Genomic DNA, 12,869 nt, shown 5'->3' with positions numbered 1-12,869 from the left:
TGGTGTGCAACAGTATATTAAAAAGTTGTGGTTTTGTTTTTTTACAATAAACAACTCCTCCTCACCTGACCATTCCCATCACCTGATACAGTTGATAATATAGGACAGATTAAATCACTATTTACCAGGGTTTCCTCCCCCAACGGCCCTTCTCAGGTCACTGATGGTGTTTGTTAGTTGTAACAGTTCCATCCTGTTGCCAAGAAAGACTCATATTTTTCTCCTTTTAGCAACCTTTTAACTTGACAGGTTCAATGTAGCTCCAAAAAGAACATGACTGTTAAAGACAAAGGCCACTCTTACAAGTGACACTTAAAGTGGTTTCTGTATTTCCTACATCAGTAAAGCAAGCAACATGGACTAGAATGTAGTATATCTGATTTTTTAAAAAAATGGCTCTCCCCTGCTCCCACTATACACAGTGAGTGTTCATAGGCAAGTTCTCATTAAGAATCTCTTTTCTTCTTTTTTTCTGTAAATAACTTTTATTGGTTTTACAATTTCAAATTCAACAATTCTTTTCCATCAAAAAAGGGGGCGGGAGAATGAGAAATAAAAAATATCAAACATGGAATATAAGAACTAAATAAAAAAATAAAAAAATCTTTTTGGAGGTTATCTTTAACCTCCTGACTTCCCTCTATTTCTCCCCTGGTTCATTGAATATATATATTTTCTGCATAATTGTACTTAAACCTCTTTTTTCTTATCCATGTTATTTTATCTTAATTACATACCATCAGTTTTTATCGTTTCAGTTCAAATTTCCTTCCGTAAACTTTATCTTATTTTAACTGCTTGCAAGTGCTTAGTCAAAGCCTGCCAATGTTTCTACTTGTTTACAATATTTTTTGTACATATACAATAAATGTACAAAACATTTATGTACAATAAATGTCTCCCATTCTTTTTTAAAAATTTCTCAATGTCATTGTCTCTGAGCTTTTCTGCTAGTTTTGCCATTTCTGCATAGTGCATCATTTTCAATAGCCATTCTTCTATTATTGGTGGCTTATCTTACTTCCACCTTTGGGCTAGTAACATCTGGGCTGCTGTTGTTGCATACATAAACAGTTCCTTCCTTTCCTTCAGGATTTGATTTTCTGTTATTCCTAGTAGAAACACTTTACCAAAAAACCAGAGTATGGCCCCATTCTTATTAATGAATCTCCCTATTCTTAATCATTAATCTCCCGGTATGCCCCACGGAGGACCTTAAGGTCCATAAATAGCAACACCCTAGAGGTCCCGGGCCCTAAGGAAGTCAGATTAGCCACAACCAGGACCAGGGCCTTTTCAACACTGGCTCCAGCCTGGTAGAACGCTCTATCTCTTGAGACCAGGGCCCCGCAGGATTTCTTTCCGCAGGGCCTGTAAGACAGAGTTATCCCGCCTGGCCTTTGGCTTGGAGTCAATTTGATTCCCTCCCCCTCTTTCTTTTTTCCTTTCTGCTCCTGTGATGAGGCTGCATTTTAATTTTAATGTTTCGATGTTTTAATGTTGTATTTTAAGCTTGTTTTTAAGTTGTATTCATTCAACTTGTTTTTATTATTGCTTGTTAGCTGCCCTGAGCCCGGCCTTGGCTGGGGAGGGCGGGGTATAAATATTATTATTATTATTATTATTATTATTATTATTATTATTATTATTATTATTACTATTATTATTATTATTATTATTATTATTATTAATAATAATAATGAGTAAAAATTCCTAAGAGGGGTACATGCCATTAAGACAAATTCCCAGAAACTTGGAGACATATGAAGATTTGGCTTTGGTGGATAACATGTGTGGTGTAGTGGTTAAGAGCGGTAGTCTCTAATCTGGGGAACCGGGTTCGCGTCTCCGCTCCTCCACATGCAGCTGCTGGGTGACCTTGGGCCAGTCACACTTCTGTGAAGTCTCTCAGCCCCACTCACCTCACAGAGTGTTTGTTGTGGGGGAGGAAGGGAAAGGAGAATGTTAGCCGCTTTGAGACTCCTTAAAGGGAGTGAAAGGCGGGATATCAAATCCAAACTCTTCTTCTTCTTCTTCTGCTAGGCATATGTTGTTGCAATCTTTCATTCTAAGTAGAGATGGTAGCAGCCCAGGAGATATTTCTGAGGAATTAATCAGAGGTTCATGGGTCAGAAATGGGGAAGCTGAATGACATCACAAACACACAAAAACAGGACTTTGCATAGACAGGCTAAAAGAAATTGAACCTTTGTTCTACAAAATACATATTTTTCTTGATGGATAGTTCAACCATTCTGAACTCTCCAACTGAAAGGAGTTTCCTTTTACTTAAAAAACACACACAACCCCAGCCCACATCTGCTTTGAATGCTAAACTCTGGACAAGCACATGGAGATTTAAGGTTAATCTTCACATAATCTAAAACACCAGTTTCTTGTCTTCTCCAAGATGAGGCAGACATCTGCCATATTTGGTGTTTAGTAACATGGTGGACAAGGAAGACATCAGCTCACTTGGAATGATGAAGCATTTTTAAGAAAGAAATCATGGATCATTCTAACTATGCTTATTATAAATCACAAAAGGAATGTTCTTGCACATTATGTCAGCCTGTTGGCAGACCTTTCCATAGCCTTTAATTTAATCTAACTCGTGCCCATGTTTACACAAAAGTAAAATTCAAGGGAGCTTACTTCTAAGTAAACATCCATTGCAGCATTTGAGAATTCGTATGCCAACTGCCATTAACGGAGAAATTTGAAAACAGGTTCTATCACATCCTTGCAGGGTAAATGGTTTGTTGTTGTTGTTGTTGTTGTTGTTGTTGTTGTTGTTGTTGTTGTTGTTATGGATAGAGGAGTTCTGTTCTTCAGATTAACTTCCATGTTTATTTCGTTTTGTAATTCGTACAGAATGGACATAGTGCCATGCATCACCTATGCTGAACTCAGGCCTGTGTTATTAAGATATACTTCCCACTGCAGTAATGGTGCTGTGCTAGCAAGCACTATTTAGGACAGTAAAACATACTACTTGGCAAGGGCTCGTCTGAAAGTTGCTAACAAAGGGGAAGTCTGGGTTGAAACTGATGTGCAGAATCTAAAAACATCATTGGGTCTCATGTGCATTAAACTCTATCTTCTCAAATGCATTTGCTTTGTATGATTCGGCCTGCTTATAAAATATGGATTTCCTTGGCCCTTGCACACCTCTATAGGGCTCAAATATGTCTTAATATGAGGAGAATTACTTGGGATTTACCAGAAGTAAATATTAAAAGAGATTTTACTTTCTTGGGCTCCATGATCACTGCAGATAGTGACAGCAGTCACGAAATTAAAAGCTGCCTGCTTCTTGGCAGAAAAGCAATGACAAACCTAGACAGCATCTTAAAAAGCAGAGACATCACCTTGCCAACAAAGATCCGTATAGTTAAAGCTACGGTTTTCCCAGTAGTGATGTACGGAATTGAGAGCTGGGCCATAAAGAAGGCTGATCGCCAAAGAATTGATGCTTTTGAATTCTGGTGCTGGAGGAGACTCTTGAGAATCCCATGGACTGCAAGAAGATCAATCCTATCCATTCTGAAGGAAATCAGCCCCCCTGAGTACTCACTGGAAGGACAGATCGTGAAGCTGAGGCTCCAATACTTTGGCCACTGCATGAGGAGAGAAGACTCACTGGAAAAGACCCTGATGTTGGGAAAGATTGAGAGCACAAGGAGAAGGGGACAACAGAGGACGAGATGGCTGGACAGTGTTCTCGAAGCTATGAACAGGAGTTTGACCAAACTGCGGGAGGCCGTGGAAGACAGGAGTGTCTGGCATGCTCTGGTCCATGGGGTCACGAAGAGTCGGACACGACTAAACAACTAAACAACAACAACAAAAATTAAGTATAGTGATTTAATTTACTGAAACTGGGAATGCTTAAATGCATTGCCGCGTGTTTAATTCTGGAATGTTCCCCAGTAACTCTGGTCACATGGGAGGTATCTTATAACATTCTCCATTTTGTTTTGTGTGCAAGTGACTTGACTGCAATGGCTGCATCTCCATGAACACTGAAGAAGAGACAGTGTTAGATACCGTATTTTTTGCTCTATAAGACTCACTTTTTCCCTCCTAAAAAGTAAGGGGAAATGTGTGTGCATCTTATGGTGCGAATGCAGGCTGCGCAGCTATCCCAGAAGCCAGAACAGCAAGAGGGATCGCTGCTTTCACTGTGCAGCGATCCCTCTTGCTGTTCTGGCTTCTGAGATTCAGAATATTTTTTTCTTGTTTTCCTCCTCCAAAAACTAGGCATGTCTTGTGGTCTGGTGCGTCTTATAGAGCGAAAAATACAGTAATTCTCTCTCTCTCTCTCTAAACGCAATAGAGCAGAGGAGTGCTGATATTTCTGTGTGAATGTATGTGACAGAAAGAAGTACAGAAGTTGATGTTCTCCCAAAGAAGCAATAAGGAGCAGTCTGCTAGAAGGAGATTGTGGAAACCTTACAGAAGGAACTGCCTAGCTGGTTAATATACAGAAGGCTCAGCGCAAGTAATAATCAACTAAGAAAAACTAAGCCCATGCACGGTATTTATTGCACATGATTTGGCTTCCTAGCCGCAATTTAGCTACTCTGCCAACAGTAGAGTTTTGGTGAGAGGCTGTAGCTCATTAGGAAAGCATCTGCCTCCTAATATTCAGGTCCAGTCTTCAGCATCTACAGGTAGACTTGGGAGAGGCCCCTGTCTGAAACCCTGCAGAGCCGTTGCCAGTCAACATAGACAATAGCTAAATGGACCAATGGTCTGGCTCAGTATAAGACAGTTTCCATTGTTCCTATGTAACTAGTTGCTTGGGATGATGCACAGACAGATTTTCCTTTCTGCTGAGCGAACAATCATTGCCAGATACTCCTAGAAGAGTTTAAAAGAGTTACGATAAATTTCATACTTGGCTACCAAAACCCAAGCACAACAAAACATACACATACTGTGCTAGTTACAAAGGGTGCATGCCTGTGTAATTGATGGCTTTTCACTTCAAATTACAAACAGGTAGTGAGTTTGGTGTGTGTGTGCTTTTAGGGAAAAGCTAAAAATCATAAAACAAACTGACACAGAATGATTGTATTTAATATCTGAGTACTGGGACCAAAGACAAAAATAGCACAAACTGCTTGACTTTTTAAAAAGCCAGATTCTTAAACTTGATTTCTACAGAAATATCCAGTTGTGTATCTGTGTGTATTGTGTTTCAATAACATCGTTTTTATAGCTGGACATTGTTTAAATGCTTGCTGCTAGCCAGTCCTATCTAGATTTTTCAACTGAAGCTTTTTGTCTTGTCTCTGAAACCAGCGACTACCAAAACTCTGAAACCAGTTTTAGGATGTTGAGCCTTGCAGAGACTGTCACACAAGAAACTGAAACCAAATAAAACTCGGCTTCGTGGAACATCGGCAAAGACGTGCCATTTTTGGAAGTTATCTAAAAACAAACAAATAACATGTGCGTCAGGAAATGTAAAAATGGTGTGGATTTGAAATTGGTTTGGGTGTTTTAGGCCACCTCTCAATAATCACATGAACCAATATCCTCTACTCATCTTCATTTACTTTTTAGAATTGAATTTACTGTGATGTTTCCCTTCAATTTTCATCTGGTGAAATAGTCTCAAGAAAGGAAATGCTAGTTGCTGACTTGTGAGTGTACTGTTACACTTACTGAGTGACGATCTTATGTTAAATGCATAGTTGCTTAATGGTTCATTGCGTTTGGTTGACTTTGGACAAATGGGGAACTGATGATAGGATATGCTGTCATGAGGGACATGCCCAGCAACTGTCCCTCCAGTCTTGAGATGTCATACTTGTAAGTCTGGGAAAATTACATCTTCAGCTAGCCTGGCCATATGGGAAGTTTTGAATTTGGGATGGAGGAAGTGGGGTAGGGAAAATTTAAATCTGTAAGTTGTTTGAAGGAGAAGCACCCTGGCTCCTAGGTCTGCCTTTGGGAATCTGAAACAGGGTTATGTAAATCAACACTGGAAATGGAGAAACATTATTAGAAAATGGGAAGATTAAAGGATTTATTTTATAAGATGCAACCTAAGGTTGGAATTTACAGAAAAATCAATGTCTGCACATAAGGAGACTGTGGAATTGCACACTAAAAAGAGAAGGATATTGACAAGCAGAGGTATAGTTAGCTGAAAGAGCAAGTTCCAAAGCACTGGAAAAATACGGGTGAATAATTTAAAATGTGAATTCGCAGAATGTCCCATTTGGGACCCTTTTAAAAAGCACTTGGAAAATTTATAGTCAATCCTTTAATCACCTTCCTTCAAGAAGGTCTTGGGGGTTTTTTTGCTTTTTAAGCTACATGGGTATCTTGACAAATAACTACAGAAGTATTAAGTCAAAAAGCCTTCCCTGATTGATATCAAAACCAGCAGCAATTATTAATAAAATATACTTTTTTACTTCTGAAGTGTTGCACCAAATACATTGCACATACTGTAAGATACACAAGACAGTGAAGAAGGTCCAGTGTTTCTGCCATATTATTTAGCAACAGCAAAGTGTCAGATCTCAAAGGCTAAATTTATTATGGCATGTGTTTTCATAAAGTGGAGTTTCTTCAACAGATATTTTAGCAATGTAGTTTCTTGTATCTAACAGAAAGAACTAAGAAACAAAACACAGCACATTATTTCTCTGCACTGGAATTAGGAATGGGGTGGGGATTTCTATTCAGTTTCTATTTAAAGCCAAAGTTATTTAATTTGCCCTTTCCAAAGCAGTATGTTAGCTGTAACACCGCTATGTTTTCAGATTTGCACTTCTCTGAATTTTGCAGTACAGTTCTCCAGACGAGTAATGTGTACAGAAATACATATACTCAGTGCTTTTTTTCTTTAAAAATGTTTAGGAGTACTTTCATTTTCCTGCTCATAGTGAAATATTGCCCCTCAATGAGGCCAAACTTAGATTCACAAAATGTTTAGGGGTATGTGTACCCCCAGAAAAAAACACTGCATATACTACAACAAAGTGGGCACAAAAATCCCAAAAAGGGGAGGGGAACATTTAAATTTATTAGGGGAAATGGCTTTGCGAAAACGTGTATATTAGGCAAGATCCAGTACAAATATGTCTCTATTAAGAGTTGAATCTAAAAAGCTGGTGATTTTTCATGGCTTTGGTTTTTTAAAATCACAAACTGATATCGAAATGTGGAGAATTGAGAAACTAAATTTGACAGATTTGCCCAACAATAACTGCAATACAGGAACTCTTCCCAGATGTGTGAACTTCTAGTTGTAAGTTTGTTGGACGGTCTCATTTCTGAAGAAGCTCGCATCTCCTGCAAATCAACAACACATCTGTATGTTTGTATATTTAAATATCCAATTCTAATTATCCAAATTGAGAACATGCATGAACTTTTAGGAAGTGTTATTTTTCTATATGAAAGGAGTAGCCAGGGCCAACCCTACCATTAGGCAAAGTGAGGCGAGCACCTCAGATAGCAGCTGCTGTTTCTCCTAGTAAAAGTAAAAGTAGCAAGTAACGGTTACCTCACAGCAGTTAATATCCTGCTTGTCCTTTTAACTGTTCCATCCTCCTATGTCCCTCCTGAGATGAACCCTTTCAACAACAACATCTCCCAGGGCCAGCTCTTGGTTTGAGAAGGCCCTTGGCAAGGTGCCCATCTGAAGCCTCTCATAACTTCAATGCCATGGACTTACCTGGGGCAACTAGCACATGACTATCAGCCACTATTTAAAGTTCCCAGAAATCTTTGGCATGATTGTCATTAGGGTGGTCCAGGGCATTGTGGGAAATTTCAAATGGATACTCATAGCTCCCAAGCATGGAGGTCCCAGTGTACCAGGAGACCCTGCCAGGGAGCTGGGACCCCATCAGTAGCCTGACTGCACTGGGGGGCTGGTCAAATCCACCCTATACATTTAAAGCACATAGCTTCCCCCCAAAGAATCCTGGGAACTGTAGTTGGCTAAGGGTGCTCAGACCTGTGGCTCTGCAGAGAGTAAACCCCAGTTCCCAGGAATCTTTGGGGAAAGCAGTGCAATGTTGGATGTGCTTTAAACATCTGGTGTGGATGTGACCCATGTCTGCTTGCATCTCCTACTGTTGAAGCAAGCAGGACTCTTTTTTCCATATTGCAGGCAGGAGAAGAGGGTGATGAGGGAGACCAGAGCAGGACTTCAAGCCACTGCTGCTGCTGCTGCTGCTGGCAGCAGAGTTGTTATAAAGATATTGTGGGTTTCAGCTTGGCAGTTCTAACTGCAGACAGTAGAAATGTGTCTGGTGAATATATGTTAACAAACATCTCTGTGATCTTTAAGGCTTATCCTGACAGCCACAGCAGCAGGACCCTTTCCCATTCAACGTGGCTAGTTATTCAGCTTATACATTGCTTCATTCAGCTGAAAAGAGTCTCAAAGCGAGGGCCCCACGTGAGACATTAGGATGCCTCTGCCCCACACAGGCATCTATAATTCAACAGAACTACTGAGCGGGATTTTGTACATGGGCAGGCTTCTTAACACGGGCCTGCATCAGGCCTTCTCCAGGCCAAGGGAGGAGAGGAAGGGTAGATTTTGGAGGCTAGCCTGTTCTTCAGGAAGCCATCAACAGTTAATTCAGTGTGGTTAAATGCAACAGACTTTGCATGCAGACTCTGCCCCAATTTCATGAGAACTAATGCTACAGCAATAAGAAGTGCCTCTTCTTGTGGCATATTGGTCTTCCTTGCTTGCTGCACCAGGAAGTCTCTGCATCAGCTCTCAGGCACCGTGCCTTCAGTTTCTGTTCTATATTGCAAGCCGTAGTCTGCTTCATGTTCTTTATTCCCCCAGATGCCTTTTGAATTGAGGTTCTTGTTGATGAGGCATCCTCTGTGTAGGTTCCTCTTCAAACTTTCCACTTCCTAAATGACTTTCGATGCAACTTCAGAAGGAGCTGCAAAAGACTGGCTCCTGTGTTATTTGGGTGATGTCAGAACAAGCCCTAGGAGAAAATGCCTGTTAAAATCTTCCTGTTAATTCTGAAAGGGATGGGAATTTATTCAAAGAGCTTCCTGTTCACTGGACACACGAGACCAGTTCTGAAAAATATTAATTTTGCAAGTTACTGCAGTGGTGATAAAAATGACACCACCGCTGCGTTATTCATTTCATGCAGACCAACTTATTTGTGGCTGTGAAAGAACACACCATTTGAAAAGCTCCTTCGATATATAGCTCTTTTCTACTCCTGGCCCCTTAATTTTGCTCAAGTTGTTCTGCTTCCTATCTGATAAGATTTTCCGGCTCCTTTCTTTTCCAAGTGCTTTTTAAAAAGAAACCTTCTCTCACAATCCCAAATTGGACCCAACTGCCCCAGGCAATTAAATTCCGGGACCTCAGGCTGAGTGTTGGTATTTTAGCTGGTTGATTAATAGCATCCCCATTTAAATGGTCACGGCTAGCCTTTGAAGCCATTAACACCCCATTAAGATGAATGGGGCAAACCATGTGCCTTTTGTTTCAGGCTCCTTGAGTGGGACAAGGCACAAAGGCCCAGTTTAATGATTTACAGGGAGAAGTTTCAACTCCAGTGAAGGAAAATACAGAGGGGAACCTGAATATTCAACAGTGCTAAATATTTATATTGTTCTGTTCCATTTGGAGCAGTTTTATGTATTTAATAAATGTAAGGATTTTCTCTGTTTTTAGAATTGTATTTTCTGTTGCGGTAACCCACCCTGGGATCTTATGGCGAATGGAGAGTAAGACATTTTATACTCAAGGAAGTAAAAATAGCCTGTTGCCCTTACAACACCTGGAGAGTCAGTGTTCCCTTAAATGATCAGGTAATTACACTAACACAGTTTTGCAAACTGTCTGGCTCATTGTCCCATGCATTTCAGGGGAAACTGCTCCAGGGGAAGGAAAACACAAGTCAATCTAAAGGCAGTTTGCAGCATTCTGATGCAAATAATTGTCTGTGTGAAATTCCCATCTAGCATCTTCGCTGAGCAAAATAAGTAAAAGCAGTAGTTAGGCTTTTTCTACAGGGAAAACAGCACAGTGGATTTCTGTGCCTGCTGGTGCTCTCATATATTTTTGTTTACAGTTATAATAATCTTGTCCCTGCATGCATCTCCCTCCTAACAGGCCAGTAATGATGCGATGAAATTCTAGCTGAAATTAAATGACTTGGGTCTTTATCGGGAGTCACTGGAAATGAAATACGGATGCTGTTCCAAGAAATTGACTCCTATCTGAAATACCTTCCCATTTGAGGTGGAAGGTGTACTACCAGGCATCCTATTTTACAGAGATGTGGTCACTATTTCCATATTTTCCATCACCACCACCATCCTGTCAAAACACAGAAAAGTAAAGGAATGGAATGGAAAGATTTCCAACAAGAGCCGAGAGAGAGAGGAAATGACTTACCACGGTCTTAACCTGTGCAATGAGGTAAAGAGTTCAAGATTAAGCATATTATGTGGATGATTTGTATATTTGATTGTTTGTTGATATATTTATTTTTACCCCTTAGAAATTCTCAAAGAGGTAAACAGACCACAATAAAATGTGCTACAAACAACTAGCAGCCTTCTACTAGGTGTTGCTTTATAATTCAAAGAGATTTTTTTAAATCAGCGTAGTTTTGAAAGGTCAAATCCACCATCTTGATTCAAACTGTTGTCCTAACATAGACGAAAACCTTCACATTGGCCTCGGGAACCACCATGCAAAATTTGGTTATGACTTTAAGCGGTATCAAAGTGCATAGTGGACAAGCAACTTTCCGTAGGTTAAAAATGTAAAGCAACAATATAAAATCCATGTGGGTTAAGCATTTAGCTTTGTTTGAATATACCCATTGTTTTGCTTCTGAAACAAGCATGGCATACTACTGGATAAATGACATTTCCAAGTATCATAGTTTTATTTAGGACCTAGGACTTTCCATCCATTAATTACTTGACACCCCTATACAGCCTTATCTTTTGCCTGTTTTTAAAAATATGCCACCAATAGCTCTTCCAACAGCTCAGAATTTCAGGTCTGCAAGAATTCTGATGTAATACCTTCCTGCTGCTTTTATATTTGGCTCAAGATGATGTTAACCCTACCCCACAATTACTGTGCCTCCAGATTCAGAGGCAGCAATGCTTCTGAACACTAGTTGCCGGAATAGGGGATAGTTCTCTTGGGTTCAGTTCCTGCCTGTTGGTTTCCCACAGGGATCTTGTTGGCCACTGTGAGAACAGAGTGCTATACTAGATGGGTCATTGGTCTGATCCAGCTGGCCAGTGGTGTAGCATGGGGGTGCAGGGGGGGCCGGCCGCACCGGGCGCAACATCTGGGGGTTAGGGTTAGGGGGCGTAAATCCACGGGTTAGGGGCCCAAATCCACGGGTTAGGGGGCACAAATTACTTGCCTTGCCCCGGGTGCTGACAACCCACTGCAGCAGGCTCTTCTTATGTTCCATTTTTGTTTTGACATTTCCGTTTTTCTTTCATTATGAAGCCACAAGGAATCCATCAAGAGAAATGTTGCCTCGCCAGTCCTAAATTTCAGATCTGCAAGAATTTTAACATTGTTAACTTTCCAATGCTAGTGCTACCGGTAACTGTGAACGCCTTCCATTACTTTTTTCTTTTCAGACATTTCCCCTTTTTTTCTTTCAGTGTGAAGCATCGGGGAATCAATGTTTCCCCACAAGGTTTTATGCAAAATGCATAATGTTAAGGAGCCATCTGAATTATCACCGCATATGGTCCGAGGCCTAGGCATTACTTGGTATCAGAAACCTCATGTTGATTATCAAACAGGAATGCTCTACTGCCTCACTGCATGGGTAGTAGAGATGGGCTAAAACTGGCAGAAGTTATCTCTTCCCTCCTAGTTTAACTGAATCAGACAGGGCAATTTTTGTTGGAAGAGTCTGCTGGCAATCAATATGTCTCGGCTTGCTTCTCTATGCCTTGCTGAGAGCGGGAGAGAGAGCTGTTGGAAAAGAATCAAGACGTGAAACTTCTTCAGCTCTAGTTTAAAGCTTATGAAAGCAAATGATCTCCAGGGCACTAATCCTTTCACCTTGGTAAACATGCAATGAATTTAAATGAACACAAAACAGAGAGGCTCCTCTTTCCCTCCAGTTCAAGCATCCCTCATACCTTAAAGGCTTCAGACAATATATATGCCTAGCAGGACATTCTGCTAGGGATGCCCTATACAATTCAAGAGGAAGGGGAGTGTGAAAGCAAGATTCCCTTCGAGGCAACTGAATGTATCATTCTCTTAAAAACCTTGGCTTTTCTCCTTTTACTCTTGGAATATGTTTTCTTTGGCTAGGGAGCCTTACTAAATACAATGAGATTGTGTGAATCCTGAATGTGATTTTATTCTGTGATTCTTTTCTGACAGAGCAATATAGCAGAGCATAAGTATTTAAAATACATACTGTGAAGACATATTTATTTCAGCATTTAGTTAGATGCTGGGCAGGATTTTTCATTCTTATTGTTCTTTGTTTTAATGTCGTCCCCACTGATTGGGAGTAAGCCCCATTGAACTCAATAGGACTTACCTGTGAGTAGACATATACGTGTCTGGAAATCACGCTTGATGTTTTTATTTGGATAGTTGGATTGGGTGCGTTCTGTGCTGCTCTTTTCATTTTTTTATGATATTGATTGTAAGCCACCTTGCGAGAGTGCCAAACATGACTTTATAGTTCTGAAGTAAATAAATAAATAAATAAATGAATAAGGGGCCATACAGAGTATTTTTTTTATTTTAAAAAAATCTATAGAACTCAATACAATAGTCTGCTTTGCATTGGCACCAACTGAAACATGGCACAAGAGAGTTCAACTCTGAAGCACAAAGC

This window comes from Podarcis melisellensis (assembly GCF_964234715.1).
Source record: "Podarcis melisellensis genome assembly, chromosome: 11".
Lineage (NCBI taxonomy): Eukaryota > Metazoa > Chordata > Lepidosauria > Squamata > Lacertidae > Podarcis > Podarcis melisellensis.
Note: the sequence above shows the minus strand (reverse complement) of the source record.